The sequence below is a fragment of the Calliphora vicina genome, chromosome 4 (assembly GCF_958450345.1).
Source record: "Calliphora vicina chromosome 4, idCalVici1.1, whole genome shotgun sequence".
Lineage (NCBI taxonomy): Eukaryota > Metazoa > Arthropoda > Insecta > Diptera > Calliphoridae > Calliphora > Calliphora vicina.
This window is the reverse complement of record NC_088783.1, coordinates 52726042-52751710: the sequence shown is the minus strand read 5'-3', so window position 1 is coordinate 52751710 and position 25669 is coordinate 52726042. Positions and strand designations below refer to the sequence as shown.

The window sequence follows — 25669 nt, the reverse complement described above, 5'->3', positions numbered from 1 at the left end:
CGCCAACTTTTCTATAGAAAACTGAGTTACATGCCAATTTTTCTATAGAAAACTCAGCTAGACGCCTACTTTTCTATAGAAAACTCAGCTAGACGCCTACTTTTCTATAGAAAACTCAGCTAGACGCCTACTTTTCTATAGAAAACTCAGCTAGACGCCTACTTTTCTATAGAAAACTCAGCTAGACGCCTACTTTTCTATAGAAAACTCAGCTAGACGCCTACTTTTCTATAGAAAACTCAGCTAGATGCCTACTTTTCTATACAAAACTCAGCTAGACGCCTACTTTTCTATAGAAAACTCAGCTAGACGCTTACTTTTCTATAGAAAACTCAGCTAGACGCTTACTTTTCTATAGAAAACTCAGCTAGACGCCTACTTTTCTATAGAAAACTCAGCTAGACGCCTACTTTTCTATAGAAAACTCAGCTAGACGCCTACTTTTCTATAGAAAACTCAGCTAGATGCCTACTTTTCTATAGAAAACTCAGCTAGACGCCTACTTTTCTATAGAAAACTCAGCTAGACGCCTACTTTTCTATAGAAAACTCAGCTAGACGCCTACTTTTCTATAGAAAACTCAGCTAGACGCCTACTTTTCTATAGAAAACTCAGCTAGACGCCTACTTTTCTATAGAAAACTCAGCTAGACGCCTACTTTTCTATAGAAAACTCAGCTAGACGCTTACTTTTCTATAGAAAACTCAGCTAGACGCCTACTTTTCTATAGAAAACTCAGCTAGACGCCTACTTTTCTATAGAAAACTCAGCTAGATGCCTACTTTTCTATAGAAAACTCAGCTAGACGCCTACTTTTCTATAGAAAACTCAGCTAGACGCCTACTTTTCTATAGAAAACTCAGCTAGACGCCTACTTTTCTATAGAAAACTCAGCTAGACGCTTACTTTTCTATAGAAAACTCAGCTAGACGCCTACTTTTCTATAGAAAACTCAGCTAAACGCCTACTTTTCTATAGAAAACTCAGCTAGACGCCTACTTTTCTACAGAAAACTCAGCTACACGCCAACTTTTCTATAGAAAACTCAGCTACACGCCAACTTTTCTATAGAAAACTCAGCTAAACGCCAACTTTTCTATAGAAAACTCCCTACACCTTCGTGAGAATGGTATTATATAACCATGACAACCTAGATTTTTGACCTATATCTGGATTACTAAGTCATTAATATAGACTATATGGATATCTAATGATAGTTATTTCAATGACCTTGCAAGGACGTATATAAGACCATAGTAAGTTGGAATTACAATGTGTCAAAATCGGATAAAATATTTTTTAACCCGAATTTTTTTTCTCCAAAAAAAAAAAAAAAATAAAAAACAAAAAAAAAATTTAAATAACTATTCGACAAATTTTTTTTTCCAAAAAATGAAAAAAACAACCTTGGACAAAAAAAAATAAATTTTGTTTACCTAAAAATATTTAAAATTTGTATTTTGAAGTATTATTTAGTGAAGGGTATATAAGATTCGGCACAGCCGAATATAGCTTTGTTACTTGTTTTTGTTAATTAAGAACAAAGTTACAAATTGTCTAAATGTAACTAATACAATTTATTTCTGTAAAGTCACCTATAAAATTTTGTAACAAGTGTCTTAACCCAAATAAGAAAACAACAAGAAAACGAATGAACAAAAAAAATAAGAAAAACCAGCTAATGAGGTCTGTTTAAAGAAACCAATTGCAATTGCAACAAAACAACCAAAACTCAACTAATGTGCAAACCAAAAGCAAATTCAACTCAACCCAGCGCAACTATTTAAAATGAAATAAATCATGCATTAATGCCAGAACAAACTCATGAACAACGTGCGAACAAACGAAAGAACGAACGAAAAGATTGAATGAAAGAAAAACAAACAGACCCACCTGACTAAAACGGCGAATGGAGCTTAAGCAGTGAGGTAGTAAGTAAGAGTTGTTGTGTTCTGGGAAGGAAGTTGTAGAAAGGAAGACACATGAAGCAGTTTTGCTTTCTCACTCTCAAGCTGCTGATGAACTTCTAAGGCGACAGACATACCAACATCATCAAAGTATTGAGTTGAGGAGAACCGTTATAAGTATTTTGTTACTTGAGCATAAACTCATTTAACCATTAAGTCCCATGTCCGGTATGGGGTTAATACATTTCACACACAGGGCATTCATTATTGTTCTTATTTTTTTGGTCGTCTTTGGTTGGGTTTGTGTCAACGCTCTTAGTTTGAACGTAAATACATCCATACAGCTTGTATGGTGTTGCAAAAAGAAACCTCAAAATGTTTATGGTTTCAAATAGAATTTCAAACACAAAAGAATTTTAAATCTTTTTTGTTCTGTTTCTGCTGTTGTCGTTGTTGTTGTTAATAATGCTCTGGTGGTAATTGTAATTGTTGTAAATGTAAAAGAACTATAGAGGTCGCTGTTACTTATTTATTTTAAGCGGTTTATGCTCGTAATACAAACAAACAAACAAATAAACTTAATGTTTAGAAAAAGTGCAACAAATCTTGGTCGTTTACTTTTTTTTTTTAGCAGCAGTTGGATGTTTCTTCTTCTTTGCTCTCCAATTCTTCAGTTGTTGCATGTTATTGTTGCTGGCACAACTTTTGCCATGAACATTTGTGGTTCGTCGTTGTCGGGTGCAGGGGGTGAAATTAAAATTGGTTGGATTGTCTTATAGTTCGGTATGTAGTTTTTTCAAATGATTGAAAAACAGCAAACAACAGGTAAATACTTCAATTACCACACAGTAGATAATTGTCATTAGATGTATTTGTAGTCGGGTACGAAATGAGAGCGGTATTGAGGCGGCTGCAGCAGCCGCTGCTGCATTTGTTGTGGCATTTGTTGAGGTTGAGGTATAAAGACATTTTAGTTTTTTGTGGCGCGTGTGATGATGCATTGAATCTTCTTTTTGTTGTTAATTTATTTTCTTATTTTATAGCAATTATCGTATTGTTAATTGGGGGAATAGAGTCTAGTAATTTGATTAAAAAATATTAATTTGTTAGAAATTAAAAGTTGTCTGCACTGTTTGGTTTTGCTGTGCTGTAGTTCTAAATAAATAAAGATCAGTAGAAAAGTTAGTTTTCCAGAGAATAGTTGGTGTCTGGCTTAGTTTTCTATAGGAAAGTTGTTGTCTGGCTTAGTTTTCTATAGGAAAGTTGCTGGCTGGCTTAGTTTTCTATAGGAAAGTTGCCGCCTGGCTTAGTTTTCTATAGGAAAGTTGCCGCCTTGCTTGGTTTTCTACAGAACAGTTGGCGTCTGGCTTTGTTTTCTATAGAAAAGTTGGCGTATAGCTGAGTTTTCTATAGAAAAGTTGGCGTCTGGCTGAGTTTTCTATAGAAAAGTTGGCGTCTGGCTGAGTTTTCTATAGAAAAGTTGGCATCTGGCTGAGTTTTCTATAGAAAAGTTGGCATCTGGCTGAGTTTTCTATAGAAAAGTTGGCGTCTGGCTGAGTTTTCTATAGAAAAGTTGGCGTCTGGCTGAGTTTTCTATAGAAAAGTTGGCGTCTGGCTGAGTTTTCTATAGAAAAGTTGGCGTCTGGCTGAGTTTTCTATAGAAAAGTTGGCGTCTGGCTGAGTTTTCTATAGAAAAGTTGGCGTCTGGCTGAGTTTTCTATAGAAAAGTTGGCGTCTGGCTGAGTTTTCTATAGAAAAGTTGGCGTCTGGCTGAGTTTTCTATAGAAAAGTTGGCGTCTGGCTGAGTTTTCTATAGAAAAGTTGGCGTCTGGCTGAGTTTTCTATAGAAAAGTTGGCGTCTGGCTGAGTTTTCTATAGAAAAGTTGGCGTCTGGCTGAGTTTTCTATAGAAAAGTTGGCGTCTGGCTGAGTTTTCTATAGAAAAGTTGGCGTCTGGCTGAGTTTTCTATAGAAAAGTTGGCGTCTGGCTGAGTTTTCTATAGAAAAGTTGCCGTCTGGCTGAGTTTTCTATAGAAAAGTTGCCGTCTGGCTGAGTTTTCTATAGAAAAGTTGCCGTCTGGCTGAGTTTTCTATAGAAAAGTTGCCGTCTGGCTGAGTTTTCTATAGAAAAGTTGCCGTCTGGCTTAGTTTTCTATAGAAAAGTTGCCGTCTGGCTGAGTTTTCTATAGAAAAGTTGCCGTCTGGCTTAGTTTTCTATAGAAAAGTTGCCGTCTGGCTGAGTTTTCTATAGAAAAGTTGCCGTCTGGCTGAGTTTTCTATAGAAAAGTTGCCGTCTGGCTGAGTTTTCTATAGAAAAGTTGCCGTCTGGCTGAGTTTTCTATAGAAAAGTTGCCGTCTGGCTGAGTTTTCTATAGAAAAGTTGCCGTCTGGCTGAGTTTTCTATAGAAAAGTTGCCGTCTGGCTGAGTTTTCTATAGAAAAGTTGCCGTCTGGCTGAGTTTTCTATAGAAAAGTTGCCGTCTGGCTGAGTTTTCTATAGAAAAGTTGCCGTCTGGCTGAGTTTTCTATAGAAAAGTTGCCGTCTGGCTGAGTTTTCTATAGAAAAGTTGCCGTCTGGCTGAGTTTTCTATAGAAAAGTTGCCGTCTGGCTGAGTTTTCTATAGAAAAGTTGCCGTCTGGCTGAGTTTTCTATAGAAAAGTTGCCGTCTGGCAGAGTTTTCTATAGAAAAGTTGCCGTCTGGCTGAGTTTTCTATAGAAAAGTTGCCGTCTGGCTGAGTTTTCTATAGAAAAGTTGCCGTCTGGCTGAGTTTTCTATAGAAAAGTTGCCGTCTGGCTGAGTTTTCTATAGAAAAGTTGCCGTCTGGCTGAGTTTTCTATAGAAAAGTTGCCGTCTGGCTGAGTTTTCTATAGAAAAGTTGCCGTCTGGCTGAGTTTTCTATAGAAAAGTTGCCGTCTGGCTGAGTTTTCTATAGAAAAGTTGCCGTCTGGCTGAGTTTTCTATAGAAAAGTTGCCGTCTGGCTGAGTTTTCTATAGAAAAGTTGCCGTCTGGCTGAGTTTTCTATAGAAAAGTTGCCGTCTGGCTGAGTTTTCTATAGAAAAGTTGCCGTCTGGCTGAGTTTTCTATAGAAAAGTTGCCGTCTGGCTGAGTTTTCTATAGAAAAGTTGCCGTCTGGCTGAGTTTTCTATAGAAAAGTTGCCGTCTGGCTTAGTTTTCTATAGAAAAGTTGCCGTCTGGCTGAGTTTTCTATAGAAAAGTTGCCGTCTGGCTGAGTTTTCTATAGAAAAGTTGCCGTCTGGCTGAGTTTTCTATAGAAAAGTTGCCGTCTGGCTGAGTTTTCTATAGAAAAGTTGCCGTCTGGCTGAGTTTTCTATAGAAAAGTTGCCGTCTGGCTGAGTTTTCTATAGAAAAGTTGCCGTCTGGCTGAGTTTTCTATAGAAAAGTTGCCGTCTGGCTGAGTTTTCTATAGAAAAGTTGCCGTCTGGCTGAGTTTTCTATAGAAAAGTTGCCGTCTGGCTGAGTTTTCTATAGAAAAGTTGCCGTCTGGCTGAGTTTTCTATAGAAAAGTTGCCGTCTGGCTGAGTTTTCTATAGAAAAGTTGCCGTCTGGCTGAGTTTTCTATAGAAAAGTTGCCGTCTGGCTGAGTTTTCTATAGAAAAGTTGCCGTCTGGCTGAGTTTTCTATAGAAAAGTTGCCGTCTGGCTGAGTTTTCTATAGAAAAGTTGCCGTCTGGTTGAGTTTTCTATAGAAAAGTTGGCGTCTGGTTGAGTTTTCTATAGAAAAGTTGGCGTCTGGTTGAGTTTTCTATAGAAAAGTTGGCGTCTGGTTGAGTTTTCTATAGAAAAGTTGGCGTCTGGTTGAGTTTTCTATAGAAAAGTTGGCGTCTGGCCGAGTTTTCTATAGAAAAGTTGGCGTCTGGCCGAGTTTTCTATAGAAAAGTTGGCGTCTGGCCGAGTTTTCTATAGAAAAGTTGGCGTCTGGCCGAGTTTTCTATAGAAAAGTTGGCGTCTGGCCGAGTTTTCTATAGAAAAGTTGGCGTCTGGCTGAGTTTTCTATAGAAAAGTTGGCGTCTGGCTGAGTTTTCTATAGAAAAGTTGGCGTCTGGCTGAGTTTTCTATAGAAAAGTTGGCGTCTGGCTGAGTTTTCTATAGAAAAGTTGGCGTCTGGCTGAGTTTTCTATAGAAAAGTTGGCGTCTGGCTGAGTTTTCTATAGAAAAGTTGGCGTCTGGCTGAGTTTTCTATAGAAAAGTTGGCGTCTGGCTGAGTTTTCTATAGAAAGTTGGCGTTTAGTTTAGTTTTCTATAGAAAAGCTGGCGTCTAGCTTATTTTTCTATAGAAAAGCTGGCGTCTAGCTTAGTTTTCTATAGAGAAGTTGAAGTCTAGATGAGTATTCTGTAGAATAGCTTTCGTCTAGGTTTATATAGAAAAGTTGGCTGATAGTTGAGTATGTTTCCCACATTTTTAATTAATCATCTGAGAGGATTTCAAAAAACACCTGTGTAAATATAATGTCAATAACATTTTATTATTAAAAGAAAGAAAAAAGTACTGTAGAGAAAAATAAAAGGTCAATATCGAATGATTCTACTGAAATTATAAGAATACATTACTTAATTAAAAGAGCGAATAAATTATTCTAAAATATATAAACTCTCTTAACTAATATCTTTCGTCCATCTCTAGTTTCCCTCTTGACTGATATCTTGCATCCAACTTTAGTCCCTTTCACGAAAGTGAAAAATGATCGAAACTCTATACCAAATTTTGTGCAATCACTGTAGCTTATAGTACGATCACTGTTGCCTACATATTTACTCCTATATCTGTTACACTTGTTTACTTTTGAAATACGGAAATTATTTTCCATTTTTGTTTTTGTATTTTAATTTAATTCACATTATAAAATAATTGTAATTACATTTATTTGTTTCGCATTTGTCATACTTAACTCTCTTTTTTTTATCTAGGTGTATTATGCATTTATTTTTATTCATTCTTTTTTGTCTTTCTTGTTTAAAGTCACCCAGTTTTGTGGCAGATAATGAAATCTAATGGAAGCCATAGTAATTAAGTTATTTTCTTGACTAGCGATAAAATATACGAAATGTAGTTACTTTGGTAGTCGATAAAAGTATTAATGAGTTTGCAAAAGAAAAACTAAGGTGGAAAAATTGGTTTATATTTAATTGTTTTAATTAATGAAATGTAAAGAAAATTTGAATTTCAATCATATCTAAAATGATACTGACTTTCTTGAAGGTTACTTGATAATGTGATGGCAAATGGTTAGATTCTGCTTTGATATGAATAGTAAATGCAATGCCTTTCTGCCAATAATCTCCTCCTCCTTTTAATGTAGGGTGTAACATCATTATATAATTATAAAATAATATACAACAAAAAACAAACCAATCTACCGATACTACGATCACTTGCCAAATAAATCCATAAAAGTTTAATTTCAATAACTACAATTGGAAAATGTATTGTATCTGTGTGAGTACATTAAATAAACAACTCCAAATACCGACATGTGTAGCAAACGTACAATAATAATCTTAAGTGTCTATTTGTGTATAATGGATCTTGAGACAACAAATATCCTTAGGGCAAAGAAAAACCAAAAAAACAAAAGCAAATGAACCATCCAACTCAACAATCAGTGGAAGACAAGAGGCCAACTAAATTGTGAAGATTATTTTCAATAACCTTGAAAATTGGCAATAATTTAAGTGGTAAAACGTATTGAACCAAGAATAAAAATAAGAACAAAATTGCTACAAACAATTACAAATATTCCTGGATGCTGTGTGCAAGATGTAACTTCAATTTAATATTACACTGCGTTCACACTGGACATAAAATCCAGCAGAAGTAAGATATTCCTTAGAAAATCCGGCAAATGTCTAATATTTTTATTGAATGCTACATTTTTCTACAGAAATGTTGGGGTATAGCACAGTTTGCTATAGAAAAGTTGGCGTAAAGAACAGTTATCTACACAAAAGTTAGCGTAGAGCTCAGTTTTCTATAAAAAAGAGTTGGCGTCTAGCTTAGTTTCTATAGAAAAGTTGGTGTCTTACTTTTTTATAGAAAAGTTGTCGTAAGTCACAGTTTTCTATAGAAAAATTGACGTAAGTCACAGTTTTCTATAGAAAAATTGACGTAAGTCACAGTTTTCTATAGAAAAATTGACGTAAGTCACAGTTTTCTATAGAAAAATTGACGTAAGTCACAGTTTTCTATAAAAAAATTTACGTAAGTCATTGTTTTCTTGTTGAAGTGTGCCTTAGTTTTGTATAAAAATTTTAAAATTTGTCTTTTTCGATGCCAGTGTAAATTGCTGACAGATATGAATATGAATAAATCTGGTATTTAATATGACGTCGTAGACATTCCCATCTTATAAGAGTCCACTAAAAAGAAATATAAAAGAAACTCATATCTGCCACATCGCAATATGAAGGTTTAAAAGGTTGCTGCTAAATGCAGACCCATTATAGAACAACATGTCTAGTGGAAATATCACAGGATACAAGTAGAGGAGCGAGGTGTGTTGGCTGTGTTTAAAGATGCAATGAAGTGCATTGCAATGCAATGATGCCTATGCCCTCAAAATCCTTAAGATGTCAAGAGCGTTTTGTTGTTGCTTTTTATAAATGTATGTTTAGAATATATAGAATTCAAAAACATAAAAGCATTTTTGTTTTTTTTATTTCTTTCTATCATTCCGTAAAATACACATGTAATTGCATTTTTTTATGTTTGCCTTGTTGTATGTGGTAGTTATGGCTTCTTTTCTTTTTTTTGTTTTTTGAAAAAAAAAAAAAATGTTTCTTTTTTTGAAACTGCAATGTTGCAATTACATTTTGCGCGATTGTGCTGCCTGCATGTTTTGCTATGATGCCAACATTCAGACATGTTGTGTTGCCTGCCTGCCTGGCTGTTTGTTTGTTGATCCTTAAAGGTTTGAGGTATGTTTGAGCAGTAGCATTTTAGTTAGTATGTTTCATATTTATTTATAAAATGTTTATTTTAGTTTTGTTCGTTTTCACTTGTTGTTGTCATCTTGTTGTAAAGGTGGCAATTTATAAAAAATCACGTACAAGTAATTTTAACACAATAAAAATAAAATAGAAGAAAAAAACATTTTAATTTAAGACATCATACATGAGATTCTTTAACAACGCAGGCAAATACTTAACATGCTGGCATCTAGTAGAGAAAATATCTAGAAACATTTTTGAAATTTATCCAGAGCATATCTATCTAATTAGAGTTTATTTTTACACTTTAATTGTAAAGAAATATCAAAGCAGTAACAGAGAAAAAAAACACTACTAACAATCTCATACATCAGATTATTTATTTATAAAGTGCAAGTATCTCAAGTGTGTAAGACAAGTTTTAGTTCTATTGTGAGAAAGAATTGCAAAATATTGTAATAAAATGAATAAATAGAATCGGAAGTTTATTCCAGATATTAAAAAAAGATACAGAAAATCAAATAGATCATACTTGATTTAGAAAGAGATTACAATTCCATATTATTAATTAATGGCAGATGTGATGACTTGAAAATTGAATTTCCCCATTCAGTGCATTAAAACACCAAAGTACTATATATTTTTCAACATCAGTTTTTAAATCTTTTTTATGTTTTAAATAAACAATATAAAGAGTCCACTTGTATGTAAATTTCAAAACAATATTAATGCAACTCTTTACTTTTATTTAAAAGAAACGTAACATCAAATAAATCTTGCTACTTTATATTTAAATTTATGTTATAATCCTGTAAAAATAAGACAACTCTTCAAGTTGATGGAATTGTAACTTTAGCCATGGGAAGCAAACTGAAGATTAGCAGCAAGTGATAAATTATTCAATCTATACCCTACAACTGGATTAAGAAAAATTGAAAGGAGATCACAAGAATCCATTTCATTCAAGATTTATAAAAAATAAGTAAGAGAGCTATATTCGGCTGTGCCGAATCTTATATACTCTTCACCAAATTATACTTTAAATTAAAAATTTTAAATAGTTTAAGCTAAATTAAATAAATTTTTTTTTTAATTTTTCCAAATCTTTAAAAATTTTAATTTTTTAGTAAAAAAACAAATTTGGTGAAAACAAAATTCGAGTTAAAAACAATTTTTTCCGATTTTGACCCATCCATTGTAGGTCCAACTTACTATGGTGTTATATACGTCGTTAAAAAGGACTTTGAAATATAGCGGATATATTGATGTATGAATCAAGTACCTATGTATGTAAGTTACTTAGCTTCTTCGTAAAGTTGATTTCAACAAACAGACGGACACGGTTATATCGACTCAGCTATCTATAACAATCCATAATATATATACTTTGTGGTGTCGCAAATGAAAAATTTAGAAATTACAAACGGAATGTCAAAGGGTATAAAAAACAGGCGGATGCACAGTGATTTGTTTCTAGAAAAGTTGGCATCTAGCTTAGATTTCTATAGAAAAGTTGCCCTCTAGCTTAGTTTTCTGTAGAAAAGTTGCCTTCTAGCTTAGTTTTCTGTAGAAAAGTTGCCCTCTAGCTTAGTTTTCTGTAGAAAAGTTGGCGTCTAGCTGAGTTTTCTATAGAAAAGTTGACGTCTAGCTGAGTTTTCTATAGAAAAGTTGGCATCTAGCTGAGTTTTCTATAGAAAAGTTGGCGTCTAGCTGAGTTTTCTATAGAAAAGTTGGCGTCTAGCTGAGTTTTCTATAGAAAAGTTGGCGTCTAGCTGAGTTTTCTATAGAAAAGTTGGCGTCTAGCTGAGTTTTCTATAGAAAAGTTGGCGTCTAGCTTAGTTTTCTATAGAATAGTTGGCGTCTAGCTTAGTTTTCTATAGAATAGTTGGCGTCTAGCTTAGTTTTCTATAGAAAAGTTGGCGTCTAGCTGAGTTTTCTATAGAAAAGTAGGCGTCTAGCTGAGCTTTCTATAGAAAAGTAGGCGTCTAGCTGAGTTTTCCATAGAAAAGTAGGCGTCTAGCTTAGTTTTCTATAGAAAAGTTGGCGTCTAGCTTAGTTTTCTATAGAAAAGTTGGCGTCTAGCTTAGTTTTCTATAGAAAAGTTGGCGTCTAGCTTAGTTTTCTATAGAAAAGTTGGCGTCTAGCTTAGTTTTCTATAGAAAAGTTGGCGTCTAGCTTAGTTTTCTATAGAAAAGTTGGCGTCTAGCTTAGTTTTCTATAGAAAAGTTGGCGTCTAGCTTAGTTTTCTATAGAAAAGTAGGCGTCTAGCTTAGTTTTCTATAGAAAAGTTGGCGTCTAGCTTAGTTTTCTATAAAAAAGTTGGCGTCTAGCTTAGTTTTCTATAGAAAAGTTGGCGTCTAGCTTAGTTTTCTATAGAAAAGTTGGCGTCTAGCTTAGTTTTCTATAGAAAAGTTGGCGTCTAGCTTAGTTTTCTATAGAAAAGTTGGCGTCTAGCTTAGTTTTCTATAGAAAAGTTGGCGTCTAGCTTAGTTTTCTATAGAAAAGTTGGCGTCTAGCTTAGTTTTCTATAGAAAAGTTGGCGTCTAGCTTAGTTTTCTATAGAAAAGTTGGCGTCTAGCTTAGTTTTCTATAGAAATGTTGCCATCTAGCTTAGTTTTCTATAGAAAAGTTGCCCTCTAACTTAGTTTTCTATAGAAAAGTTGGAGTCTAGCTTAGTTTTCTGTAGAAAAGTTGGCGTGTAGCTTAGTTTTCTATAGAAAAGTTGGCGTGTAGCTTAGTTTTCTATAGAAAAGTTGGCGTGTAGCTTAGTTTTCTATAGAAAAGTTGGCGTGTAGCTTAGTTTTCTATAGAAATGTTGCCATCTAGCTTAGTTTTCTATAGAAAAGTTTACATCTAGCTTAGTTTTCTATAGAAAAGCTGCCGTCTAGCTTATGTTTCTATAGAAAAGTTGGTGTATGTTACAATTTTCTATAGAAAAGTTTGCAAAAGTTGTCGTATGTCTCAGTTCTCTACAGAAAATCTTGTGGATGTCACAGTCCCCTATCGAATGTGTCAGTTTTTTCAAGAACATTTTATGTTATCTACGTTTAATTGGTGTCAGGTTCAACTTACTAGATTTGCTAAAGTGTAGCAAATCTTTGTATAAAAATGCGAATCTAAAATTGTCATTTTTATTTACAGAGATAAAAATGAGACAAAAAAAGAGTAGCCTACAATTAAATGTTAAAGTAAACAAAGAAAAAGTTTAAGATTTATTGCAAAAGTATGATATTACTTTTGTGAAACACTGTCTGTATTTGTACAGTATAAAACTATTATGAAACCATTATATTCGTAATTTAAAGAAAGTGTTTTAGACCCCCTTTATACAAGTTGAATTGTTAAAATATCTTTAAGGCATTTACTACGCTCATGGCAATGAAATCTGACAAAGAGAATCGTTTGGGTAAATAAAACGCTCAATGAATTTGTTTGAGTGAATAGTAAGAGTACGGCAGTGTGTTGCATACATTTACCCAGTGGTGGCATGAATCTGATCGTAAACATCTGATGATTCTCAAACAAAAAACATGTGTAAGTATCTAATGCTAGGCCTGTTTAGACGGCAGGTTTTATGTATCACTATTGATTACTTAGTTTCCATAAAAAATATTAATTTAATGAGGATTATAGCTGCCCTTTAAAGAGGCGCGGTTCAATGAAAACTATAAAATTAATTCAAAACCACATATTCATTGGCTCGTTTAAAGAGTTTGTAGTGTTAATGTAGTGAATTTACTGTGGCACGAATAAATAGTAAATTTAACTAGAGTGTATTTTTGATTGTTTTCAAAAGATATTTTGAGTTTATTATTTTGTTTGTATGAGTAACTCAGTCATTCATTCAATCATTTGTTTGTTTTTATTTTCGCCAAGTTGGAGGTTCATATTTGTTGTAGATTGACTGTTTAAATGTTGTTGTTTATCTGTAACAATTTACATTGTTTTTGTATTTATTTATGGTCTTTTGTTTTGATACATTTTCATTTTGTCAGTAGTTGATTGCCTATTAAATAATTGACTAGTGAAATTTCCCCCTCAAAATAGAAGACAAAAAATAAAAAAAACATCAAAAGTACTTTCGTTTTCATTTGTTTGTAAGTACTTGTCGTAAATATGATCAGTTTAGCATACAAAATTTTAGGGTGATTTAACTGATCTGTGCTACTTATGATCATGAGCAAAATGCTTTCAAATTAAAAAAAAGAAAAAAAAACACTTTTAAAATGCAATTTCAATTTAAAATTTTGTTGAATATTTTTAGAAAACCATATGAATACCCAAAAAGTCTTGATATCTGAGGAAAAAACAAACTATTTTTTCTTAAGCTTTTAATGCACAAGTAAAAAGCCAAAAATAAATGGCCTCGTTTGGGGACAAAAAAGAGAAAATTATGAAAGAATAAACAAATTTGATGGCTTTTTTTTCTTTTTAAGACAAAATTTGTTTAAAAAAAATAACAAATCAGTGCCAAAATCCACAAATAATTTATATTTATTATTTTTTTCAGACACAAGTTTTTATTATTTTGGTCATCAAAATGTTGGTCATTATTTTATCATTTATTTCTAAAAAAAACATTATTTGTCATAGTAGAAATAATTAAGTTTTAAAATAAAAGTGATACCTTGTTAATGAACTTTTTGGAATAAAAATTTTCTAAATTGTTTGAACTTTATAGACCAAAGTCGATAAAGAAAATATAAAATGTTAATTAACCCCCATTAACACGAAGTCTGGTTACATGTTAACATGTAGTTATACTGTCGGTTAAAATAATGTTTGTATTAAAACAAACTGTTAGTATAATTTTAGGTTAAATCATAAATATACATTGTGATAATACAACAAAAATAACAAACTAATTAACAAGAAATGTTTTTTCTAGAAAATTAAATGCAAAACCTTTTGTAGATATCAGAAAATCTGACAGATGTCAGTCACATTTTTTTTTATCGAAAATCTGGCGGATATTGAATTTTCTTTAAAAGAATTATAACGGATGTTTAAGTTTTAAAATGAAAAACTTGATGGTATTGAAGTCTTCTATAGAAATTTTGTGGTTATTAAAGTTTTGTATAGAAAATCTTGCGAATATTGAGATTTTCTATAGAACACCTTGCAGAAAATCTTGGAGATGTAGTTTTCCATAGAAAGATTGGCGTCTGGCTGAGTTTTCTATAGAAAAGTTGACTTCTAGCTTAATTTTCTATAGAAAAGTTGGCGTGTAGCTTATTTTCTATAGAAAAGTTTGAATCTTGTTTTGTTTTCTATAGAAAAGCTGGCGTATAGCTTAGTTTTCTATAGAAAATAAGCTAAAATAAGCGTGTAGCTTAGTTTTCTATAGAAAAGTTGGCCTCTGGCTGAGTTTTCTATAGAAAAGTTGGCGTCTAGCATAATTTTCAATGAAAAAGTTGACGTTTAGTTTAGTTTTCTATAGAAAAGTTGACGTCTAGTTTAGTTCTAAAGAAAAGTTGACGTCTAGTTTAGTTTTCTATAGAAAAGTTGACGTCTAGCTTAGTTTATTATAGAAACGTTGGGTTCTAGTTCAGTTTTCTATAGAAAAGTTGGCGTCTGGCTGAGTTTTCTATAGAAAAGTTGGCGTCTGGCTGAGTTTTCTATAGAAAAGTTGGCGTCTGGCTGAGTTTTCTATGGAAAAGTTGGCGTCTGGCTGAGTTTTCTATAGAAAAGTTGGCGTCTGGCTGAGTTTTCTATAGAAAAGTTGGCGTCTGGCTGAGTTTTCTATAGAAAAGTTGGCTGAGTTTTCTATAGAAAAGTTGGCGTCTGGCTGAGTTTTCTATAGAAAAGTTGGCGTCTGGCTGAGTTTTCTATAGAAAAGTTGGCGTCTGGCTGAGTTTTCTATAGAAAAGTTGGCGTCTGGCTGAGTTTTCTATAGAAAAGTTGGCGTCTGGCTGAGTTTTCTATGGAAAAGTTGGCGTCTGGCTGAGTTTTCTATAGAAAAGTTGGCGTCTGGCTGAGTTTTCTATAGAAAAGTTGGCGTCTGGCTGAGTTTTCTACAGAAAAGTTGGCGTCTGGCTGAGTTTTCTATAGAAAAGTTGGCGTCTGGCTGAGTTTTCTATAGAAAAGTTGGCGTCTGGCTGAGTTTTCTATAGAAAAGTTGGCGTCTGGCTGAGTTTTCTATAGAAAAGTTGGCGTCTGGCTGAGTTTTCTATAGAAAAGTTGGCGTCTGGCTGAGTTTTCTATAGAAAAGTTGGCGTCTGGCTGAGTTTTCTATAGAAAAGTTGGCGTCTGGCTGAGTTTTCTATAGAAAAGTTGGCGTCTGGCTGAGTTTTCTATAGAAAAGTTGGCGTCTGGCTGAGTTTTCTATAGAAAAGTTGGCGTCTGGCTGAGTTTTCTATAGAAAAGTTGGCGTCTGGCTGAGTTTTCTATAGAAAAGTTGGCGTCTGGCTGAGTTTTCTATAGAAAAGTTGGCGTCTGGCTTAGTTTTCTATAGAAAAGTTGGCGTCTGGCTGAGTTTTCTATAGAAAAGTTGGCGTCTGGCTAGTTTTCTATAGAAAAGTTATCGTCTGGCTGAGTTTTCTATAGAAAAGTTGGCGTCTGGCTGAGTTTTCTATACAAAAGTTGGCGTCTAGCTTAGTTATCTATAGAAAAGTTGGCTTCTAGTTCAGTTTTCTATACAAAAGTAGGCGTCTGTCTTAGTTTTCTATAGAAAAGTTGGCGTCTAGCTTAGTTTTTGTTTCTTGCTTAAACTTTTGTTTTACACTGTAGCTTAATGTAAGTAATATTTCAATTGTTAGAATAATTAAAACTCGTTATAAGTTGTTGTTTTTTTTTATTATTATTTTGCGAATAACTTTTAACCAAATAATATCAGCCACATGACAATCAACTGAACTTTGTATATGAAAAGCAGGCATTAAATACAAACTAAAAATTCAAATTAAATTTGAGAAATTATAGTATATTTTCTGTTGTATTTGTTTAAATAATGACGTTTATATTTCGGTATGAAGCGATAATAAGTTAAGGAAAAAGACAGCAACTTTATCATTTTGTAAACAATAAAATATAAATAAAATGTTCATATGAATGTTTATATTTATCATAAGATTTTAATATATTTTTTCAAAAACCATAAACGTATGGCGGCTTATGTAAACAATTTGGTTTCTAAATTTTCATTCTTGTTTTTTTCTTATTTTTTTCCAAAATAAAAACTCGTAGTTTACGCCACCCAAGTGCAAACAACCTCAAATTCATGAAAATTGCGTGAGTTAATGCGGTTTTTTCCAGCAGATTTTTGCTGTTCTTTGCAAAATCTTAATTTTTAAGTTTTTGGTCTGTTACTATAGAATAAACAAATTTAAGAAATAAATCTTAAATAAATATGTGTAAGAGATAAAAATTTGTGAACGTGTTGTTAAGTCTTTTTGCTACTCATTCTAGTGGCCTTATCGGTCTAAAACTGGCAAACTTTTTTTTTCATGTGAGAAATTTTGATGCATCACCAATGATTTATAAACATACGTTTTTTTCTTATTTAAATAAAAATATTAAAGTATAAAAAATTATATAAATCATAAGTTAAATAAGATAAAAAAAGTTATGAAATGAAAAAAAAGACTTCAAAATATTTATAACATTTTTAGCAAAAGTTGCGGATTTGATAAGCATTCTCTTATTTAAGTAGAGAAATTATATTTTATTGGTAATAAAAACGAGATTTAGAAGAAAATCTTGTGACTAAGTTTATGCAGCTAATTAGCAAAGCAATATTAACATTTTTTTATTATTTGAAAAAAAAACATGTTGGAAAATCCACCATCATATTTATACTGAAGATAGCCTTTATTGAATATAAGCCTTCGATATTTTTTTAATATTAAAAAAAAATACTTATAATTTAAAAATATAGAAATATAAAAAAGAAAGGCTTTAACCATAGAGAATAGTCATAGAGCGGAAACTCTGCTGTCAAACACCTAACTCAATTGTCAAAAACCTAAGTGGTGAGAATGTATAGTAGAAAAAACTCAAACAAACAAATTACTCAAAATAGTTACACATGCGAGTGTTTGTTTTTGTTTTCACATAGTTTTTTTAGTAACACATTCTCACACCTTAGGTTTTTGACAACTGAGTAAGGTCTTTGACAGGAGAGTTTCCTATCGATGTGTATTTATCTATGACGTTTAATCACACATTTTTTATTAATGAAAAATAAAGAAATCTCCTCCTTAAAAATAAAACAAAAAATGTAGTCACTTTCCTCAACTATTTAATAATTTGACATTTTAATGGATTTCCCAGAATTCCAAAAAGAAATCAAATTTCTAAACACAACACAACATGATGTTACAAAATCTACTTCTTTTTCCCCAAAAATTCTACTAAATCATATTAGAGAGAGAAAAAACTATATAAAACATCTAAAGACAAAAACCAGCTTAATTTTATTACGTTTTTTATGACAATTTATGTCAAAGATTAGATTCTGATAAAAGAAAACAAAGACAACCAAAAAGCCAAAAAAAACGAAATATTTGACGTAAATCAAATTGTTAGGCTATCTCTAAGCCAAAAATTTTAAACAAAAACAAACAATGTCTAAAAGATTTCATTTAAATAAATGACCAAACTGCAACAGACACATCAACAGCAGGTGAAAAATTTTGAATTTTCAAAGAGATTTTTACGAAAAGGTCATAAAACTCTTTTAGTTTTTATTGAGACTAAAATAAAATTTATAACAAAAGTGTGATGTTTAGTAAATTATGCGGATCTTTTGTTGTAGAACGAGTAATTTATGAATTTCTTTTATTTTAGAGTTTTTTTTGTTGTTTATATTTTATTTACAGGGCGTATTCATATTTAATTATCTATAGATATAGGAATTCTTTATTTGATTACACCCTACATATTGTGAACGGGTGTGTTAATTTAATTGGAAATCTATATAACTAATGATTCATTATCAATCAGCCGAAATTGCAAAAGCAGCAGCATGTTTCATTTTCCGGGAAAGGTGAAGGAATTTTTGGTAATTCGAATGTTTAGCGGTCCAAAATGGTACCTTTATAACACCTTTGGTTTGGTAAATAAACTAAAATTTATTTTTCATTTTTCTTTTTTATATTAAAAAATTTGAGTTTGGGGCGAAATTTCCTTTTTTCACCCCCTGTCGAATTTTTATTACATTTCCATTTAATTAAGGCCAAATGGAAAATAGATCCAGTGGTAAGGGATTATTGGTAATTTTAATATTTAGCACAATTTATATCTTAGATTATAAAATATATATTTTTGTAAAAACAAATACCAAAAAGAGGGATAAATTTAACCCCTTATACGTTAAAATTTCAAAAAGTTCTAAAATTCATTTGAAATTATGTTAGAAAGACTACAATTCCATTTAAATATAATATCTGGGATATTGGATACAAAAAAGTACCAAAACTCAGTTTTCGCCCGTTTTATCCCCGTATACTACAAAAATAAAAAACTATCACATCCACTTATTGCATAAATTCAGATTAGTTGGATCTTTTGTGTTATCTTCATTAGTTCCGGAGATGTAGAGATACCGATTTTACCCGTTTTGACCAATTTTTACTCCCTTAAAATTCCAAAACTGCCTTCTTAATGGATCTGCGCGTCAGGAGAGGTGCCTACATACAAAATTTTAAGACATAAATATGTTTAAAAGTTCAAAATTGGGAAAACTTATTGTATGGGAAGATTCGAAAATCGACTTCATGAATGGACCCAATAGACCTAATGTGTCTAAAACCATCTTCACAAAATTGCCTTTCTAATGAAACCGGTGCTCAATGGCTAAATGGACATACATAGGTAGAGAAATTTTTGGTATTTCATATGTATAAATTGCCACTAATGCCTGAACGCTTGGCTGACTCCAATTTATATACTCTGGGTCATTTGACACGTATCTGCTCTTTGTACTGCAGAGAGAAATCAATTTGTTAATTTATACATCCCAGATAATCTAGCGCGAAGTCAATCGTTACTCTAAGTAATGAAGAGTGTAGTCACTTTAAACGTTTATTTTGTACTACAATTGTGTTTTATACAAATTTGTTTTATACAAATTGTATTGATATAATTCTCATACAGTTTATTTTCTCTTAGCTTAAGTATACTAACATCCCATTTAATCTATCGTGAATCTAATTGTCACTTTAGTGTCTCTAAGTAACCTGAAATGTAGTCAATTTAAACGTTTATTTTAAACTGCACTTTAGAAAGCTGTTATTTTACCTGAAAGAAGTAATATATTGGAGAGTTGTCGGAGGAAGTTTTATTTACAAGCTATCAGTTATTGGACTGTCTAGTTATTAAACATTATATAGCAATGTTTTTTGCTTCGAAAATGTCGAATTTTGTACCAACATAGCGTCATATGCGGGAAGTTTTGCTGTACTTCTTTAATTAGAAAAAAGTGCTGCTGAAGCACACTGATTGCTCACCAAAGCTGATGGTGAATGTGTTTCAGCGGTTTCAACGTGCGAGAGATGGTTTGTACGGTTCAGAAGTAGTGATTTTGACACGGAAAACATAGATTCCCGGGCCAGCCCAAAAAATTTTGAAGACCAAGAATTGGAGGCATTACTCCATGAAGATTGTTTTAAAACTCAGCAAGAGCTTGCAAAATCATTAATTGAAAAGCAGGAAAATTGGGCGCCATACGAATTGAAGCCTAGAGACCTTGAAAGACGATTTTGCATGTCCGAAATTATGCTTGAACGTTATAAAAGAAAATCATTTTTGCACCGAATCATTACTTGCGATACAAATTAATCCATTACGATAACCTGAAGCGTAAGAGATCGTATATGAAGCCCGTTCAACAAGGCGAATCGAAACCAAAGTCATGGCGCTAAGGTAATGCTCTGCATTTGGTGGTACCAAAAGGGTCCTATGTATTATGAGCTGCTGAAATATGACCAGACAATCCTAGGGAACCTGTAAAACTCCCAGAATATGCGGCCAGACATGAAACCGTAATATTCCATCATGACAAAACTCTGGCACATGTTGCAATACCTGTTAAAAACTATTTAGAAAGAAGAGGTTGGGAAGTTTCGCCTCATCTTATAGTCAAGACTACTATTTGTTTCTATCGAAGCAGAACGCTCTCTCTGGAATACGCTTCACTTTGGAACTGAGTATCCGATATTGGTTTGATTCATTCTTTGCCTCAAAAGATGAGTAGTTCTTTTGGTTCGAAATCCATATGCTGCCAGAAAGATGGGATAAGTTGGCGCATTATCGTTTTTCATCGGCCAAAACTCTGTAACTTTTGAACCGATAGAGATATTTTAGAAATTTTTGTATGGGTGCTATGTAGCAAATTTTATCGCAATATCTTCAAAATTGGGACTTGTACTTTGCGCCAGTCATATGAACAGATAAAATAAAAAAAGAAAAAAAATTTGGGAGTAATTACATTCAAATGAAGAAAGTGTTCAACAAACAGGTCAAACTTTACTGAACATAACATTCGGACATTTAGATGGTCAAAATGCATGAAAAAGGCAAAAAAAAACACAATTTTTTCTATACGATACATACTAATTTCAAATCGATAAATCTCGATTCCTAGAACTGACCCAGCGAAACGCCGGGACACGTATAACTTTTTTTTACTGATCTTACATTTCCCGGTGGTCAGAACCCCCGCCCATCACTGACCCTAATATTTGTCGTATAGTGTTATTATTTTATATTTAACGTTTTTTCATATATTTTTTGTTTGAAACAAAACAAAACTTCTGTAGAGTATTACATTAATCGATCATGACCTACTATAAACTCATTTTTATTTCATCATAAATTATAAAATTTTCTTTTGTTTGTCATTCATTTTTAAGTCTGCCTGAAATTACTAACGATTATTTTATTTTATCTATTTGTTTTGTTTGTTTTGTAGGCTCATCAATATTATTTGTTAATAATGATAATTAGTACGATTATTTTAGCCATTTTTAACTATGAAGGTCTTCAGAAAAAACAATGCAGTAACTTAATACAACACTAAATTAGGAAATAAGTAAAATTTTACGAAAATAACTTTTGATTTTATTTTAAATCTTTATAGAGTTCAATATTCCATGTATTTTCTATACAGTTCATTATACTCTGCTATTGATATTTATTTTGTTAAGTCTAAAAATTTACCGGTTTCTTTTAGATTATATTTACAAGTTTTATTTATTTTGTCTAAAACTTTTTATTTTTAGTATAAAAAAAATAAATGCCATTCGTTTAAAATCTTGTCCATTTTGGCAAAATTTCAAATGTTTTTCATTTAAAAATAAAAATGTTTAAAAGAAAATCATCACAAATTAGTTGGAATATAAACAATATTGAGTTAGAGAAACACATTTAGTTTAGTTTAGTTTATAGTGTTTTTGTGGTTTTAGAACAGAGGCGGGTTTTTGTTAAAATTGTTTAGCAGAGAGAAATTCTAGAAATTCTCATTTAAATGAGCTGATTTGGGCATTAAACCTTGACAGTTATTTTTTAAAAGATATTTCCTTAAATGGCTTATTTATATCTACTTTATTTTCTTTAAAAATAGTTGTAATTGTTTAGGGGTAAAAATGATCGAAATCCCTTGCTTTGGCTACGCCTCTGTTGCTGACAACTGTGAAAATTAATGTAAAATGCGATTGTTATAGAAAATTTGCTTTAATTAGTTATTGTGTGTATAAACAGCAAAAATCAAATACTAAAGCGGTCATGATTTTTAATTTAGAACAAAATGAAACTAAAATATTCAAATAAAAGATATGAAAAAGAACAGGTCCATTAACTCAAAACCAACTAAATATAAATGTTTATATCAAATATGTATATAAACATCTTTATCACTGCCAAATTTGTCTAAATGTTTGAAATATTTCAAACACTCTCCTTAGCATCTCCAATTGAATTTAAATTTAAAATTATATTTAATAATGATCTTTCCAAACTTACTTATCAGAGACATGGGGGGGTTTCTCATTAAAAATAAATTATATTTCAACACTTGTCTACAAAACTATTTTAGTTCTCATCGGGATTTAACAAATTGACCTTTAGACAAAATTTGTATTGAACAAAAGTACTATAACAAGAGAAACAAGAAAAATCTATTTAAACCGAAACACGAGAAAATTCAAAAACTGATTTTCCCAAAATCCAAACGACGACAACCTTCAAAAACATAAACATCATGTTTTGCGAGTTTATAATTTTATTAGACAAGAATAAAAATAAATAAATAAAAATGTTGAAGACTAAGTCTTTTTGTTGTATGTTGCATAATCAATTCGATATAAACAAAATGAATAAAATCGAAAAATTGAACAAGAATAAAAACGACAATAAAGACTAAAGAGATTAACGGTCAGATACATTCTCACCTAGGATCACCTACAGAAATTTTAGAGGTAATGTTAGTTTGAATAACAACTTTGCTGAGTCATCAGCTTATTAACAGATAATTTCCTGGCAGTTAATAATGTTCACCAAAATTGTAACCGTTACTTTACGGCAACAACACCTAGTAAAATACAATTGGCGGTCCGAAATTAGTCACTAGCCCAAATATCAGTCTTTTAACTAACTATCTTCTACAGGCTTGCTCACCGAAGTGACTCACCATAGATCCAACAGGACAAGTCCTGGGGCTCAATGCATAACCCGCTATATTAGATAAAGGCTCTAGTCTGCTGTGAATTTAATAAAACTTAATTCTTACCAGGAGTGAGGTCCGATTTCGCCCCATATTTTTAAGGCAACAATTCTCTGTCTCTCTCACTCCGAAAATAAAGGAAATTTTTTTAAAACATAAAAATATCTGAAGGATTTTAGTTACTGTTTTGCAGTTATTCAGTTCAAAAAACCTAAATTTTTATTGCCAACGAATTGTTGATCCAAACTGATATTTATTTGTATTAGCAGTCAATAAATAACACTTGTTTAAATAATTAGCAAACAGAACTGTTCGAGAACAACTTTCAAAACGAGTTAATTGTTAATTAAGTTTAAAAAAATTATAACAAATTGAAATTATCATTAAAACTTTAATAAATTCAATTTAAAATTTATCTTAAGTAATTATACTCTAATACTATATCCGTGTTTTATTTTTAAAAGATTGCTTTTAATTTAGATTTTAAAATTATAGATTTAAATCTAACGATTTAAAAACATAAAAAAGTAAAACATAGAGAAATATACATAGAGCGGAAGGAGAGAGAAATATCAATGGAAAACTACAAGCCGTGGTTTACAGAGGGCAGATCAATTACACTATGCAACAAATGAAGACTTTTGGAAAATCACAAGATCATGACAGTATAGGTTCGACTCTACTGCCAAAGGGTAGTAAGACCCTTTACTCAGTTTGTCCATTTTGGTGACCGATTTTTTTTATGGGCCCCCAAAGTTTCTGAAAATAAGTGGGGCCTCTAAAAAGGGTGTCATCAGTTTTTGGTTAACATCTAATTTATATGGCAATAATATAGCTAAGAGTCCGCCAAATAAATTTTGTTAAAATTTGTATCCAAAAATAGCTTTTTCGTGCACTTTTGTTGAAAAAATATAGGAAGAAATTTTTTATTTTTACTTTTTTTAGTATAACTTCCATAGTAAAAACGAAAATTGTTAAGGTACAAAGTGATCTTTATGTGCTATTTATAGTGACTAGACACGTTCAGAATGCATTGATATGTTCACAAGAGTTATTCTGATTTACCGCAGCTACAACTTTGCAAAATATTGTTATTTAAAAATTGGGAGACCCTGGAAGTTATTCTAATAAAAGTAAAAAAAAAAAAAATTCTTCCTATATTTTTTCAACAAAAGTGTACGAAAAAGCTATTTTTGGAAAAATAGCCATATAAAGTTAAGCCGTATCACAAAGTCTGAATTAGCTGTTAGCCAAAAACTGATGAAACCTTTTTAGAGGCCCCACGACTTTCAGAAACTTTTGGTCAAACTGAGTATAGGGTTTTACTACCCTTTGGTAGTAGAGTCGAACATAAATAGTCATGATATATGTATATAAAAAAATATATCAACACTTTGGGTTTTTAGCTTATATCTCAGCCATTTGTGGGCAGGTTTTCTCGATTTTAAGTAGCAACTGAACCGGAACTACAGCGGATATATTAATGTATGAATCATGTATATAAGTTATTTGGGGGTAACGTAAAGTTGATTTCAACATACAGACGGACATGACTACATCGACTCCCCTACCTACATATAGCGTGTAACTTTTTATAAGGACGAGATAACTGTTAGCAAGTTGCTTTTATTTTATTCGGAATTTTATCACTGATATTTAAAAAAACAAGTAAGAGAGCTATATTCGGCTATGCCGAATCTTATATACCCTTCACCAAATTATACTTAAAAATGTTTTTTTTTAAATACTTTTATTTAACAAAATTAAAATTTTCTAATTTTTTAAAATTTTTTTTTTTCAAAATTATTTTTAAATTTTTTTTAAAAAAAAGTTTTTTTTCAATTTTATTTTTTTAATTTTTTTAAAATTTTTTTTGGAAAAATAATTTATGAAAAAAATAATTTTGAAGGAAAAAAATTCGGGTTAAAAAACATTTTTCCCGATTTTTATCCATTGTAAATCCAACTTACTATAACCTTAAATACATCGTTGCAATGGACTTTAAAATATCTATCATTAGATATCCATATTGTCTATATTAATGACTTAGTAATCCAGATATAGATAAAAAATAGGCCAAAAATCGAGGTTGTCCCGGTTTTTTCCATATATCTCAGCCATTTATTGGCCGATTTTGTCGATTTTAAATAGCAACCAAGCCGGAAGAATTCCCCATATATTGATGTATGAATCATGTTAAGTTATTTGGGGGCTACGGAAAGTTGATTTCAACATACAGACGGACATGGCTAGATCAACTTCGCTATCTATAACGATCCAGAATATATATATTTTTTGTGGGGTCGCAAATGAAAAATGTAGAAATTACAAACGGAATGACAAACTTATATATACCGTTGCCACTCATGGCGAAGGGTATAACGAAGACTCTTCGTAGGCCCGCCATATTTAAAAAACGAAAAACAAATCGAGCCAAATAAATAAAAAATACATACAGTGAATGTCACTTAAAATCGTACACCATCGTAGTCAAATTTTATTCATTAGTTTTAGAAAGTTGATATTTTGGAAATATTTTAAAATGCTATTTTTATATTGTGTGTGCTATTACCTATCAGAAAATTGGGTATAATTTTAATTGCCCTTATCCACAAATAAAAAAAATTGGGTAAGACTGTCAGTGCCCAGAATATCAACGCTTCATTTAAAACCGTAGAGGCACTAAAAAATAGCAAATGATACCCTACAAAGTATTAGGATTATTTAATATTAACATTTTTTTAATTTTTAAAGTTTTAATTATAATTTAATATAATTGTACGAATTTAAGTGAAATATGAATTTAGTGATGTTCTTTAATTTTCATCAATATTTTTTTTAACGAATTGAGGTTTTGTTAACTTTTTTGTTGAAATACATATTTTTTGTTCCAATTAATAAAATTACTTTTAATTTTTTATATAATCACCTATTATTGCCTGTATAATTTCATAATATTTTTAAAAAAAATATGTTGTACGATTTTGAGTTACACTCACTGTATATATTTAAATAAACTTGAATATCTCTTGGTGACCCCCACTGACCAGCTGGACTATAAGTTTATTCTACAAACATGATCTACTCAACATGCTCTTTGAGAATTATAGGGTCGCTATAGTGTTACAATAAAAAAGTCTTAATTTGTTGGACAGTG

The 25669-nt window shown here is 31.7% G+C and overlaps 1 protein-coding gene across 9 annotated transcripts in view; it reads right to left on the bottom strand.

The window, feature by feature from the left end:
• Positions 1-25669, bottom strand: part of Nost (Nostrin) — a 140558-nt gene that overhangs the window by 9615 nt on the left and 105274 nt on the right. The window lies entirely within an intron of this gene.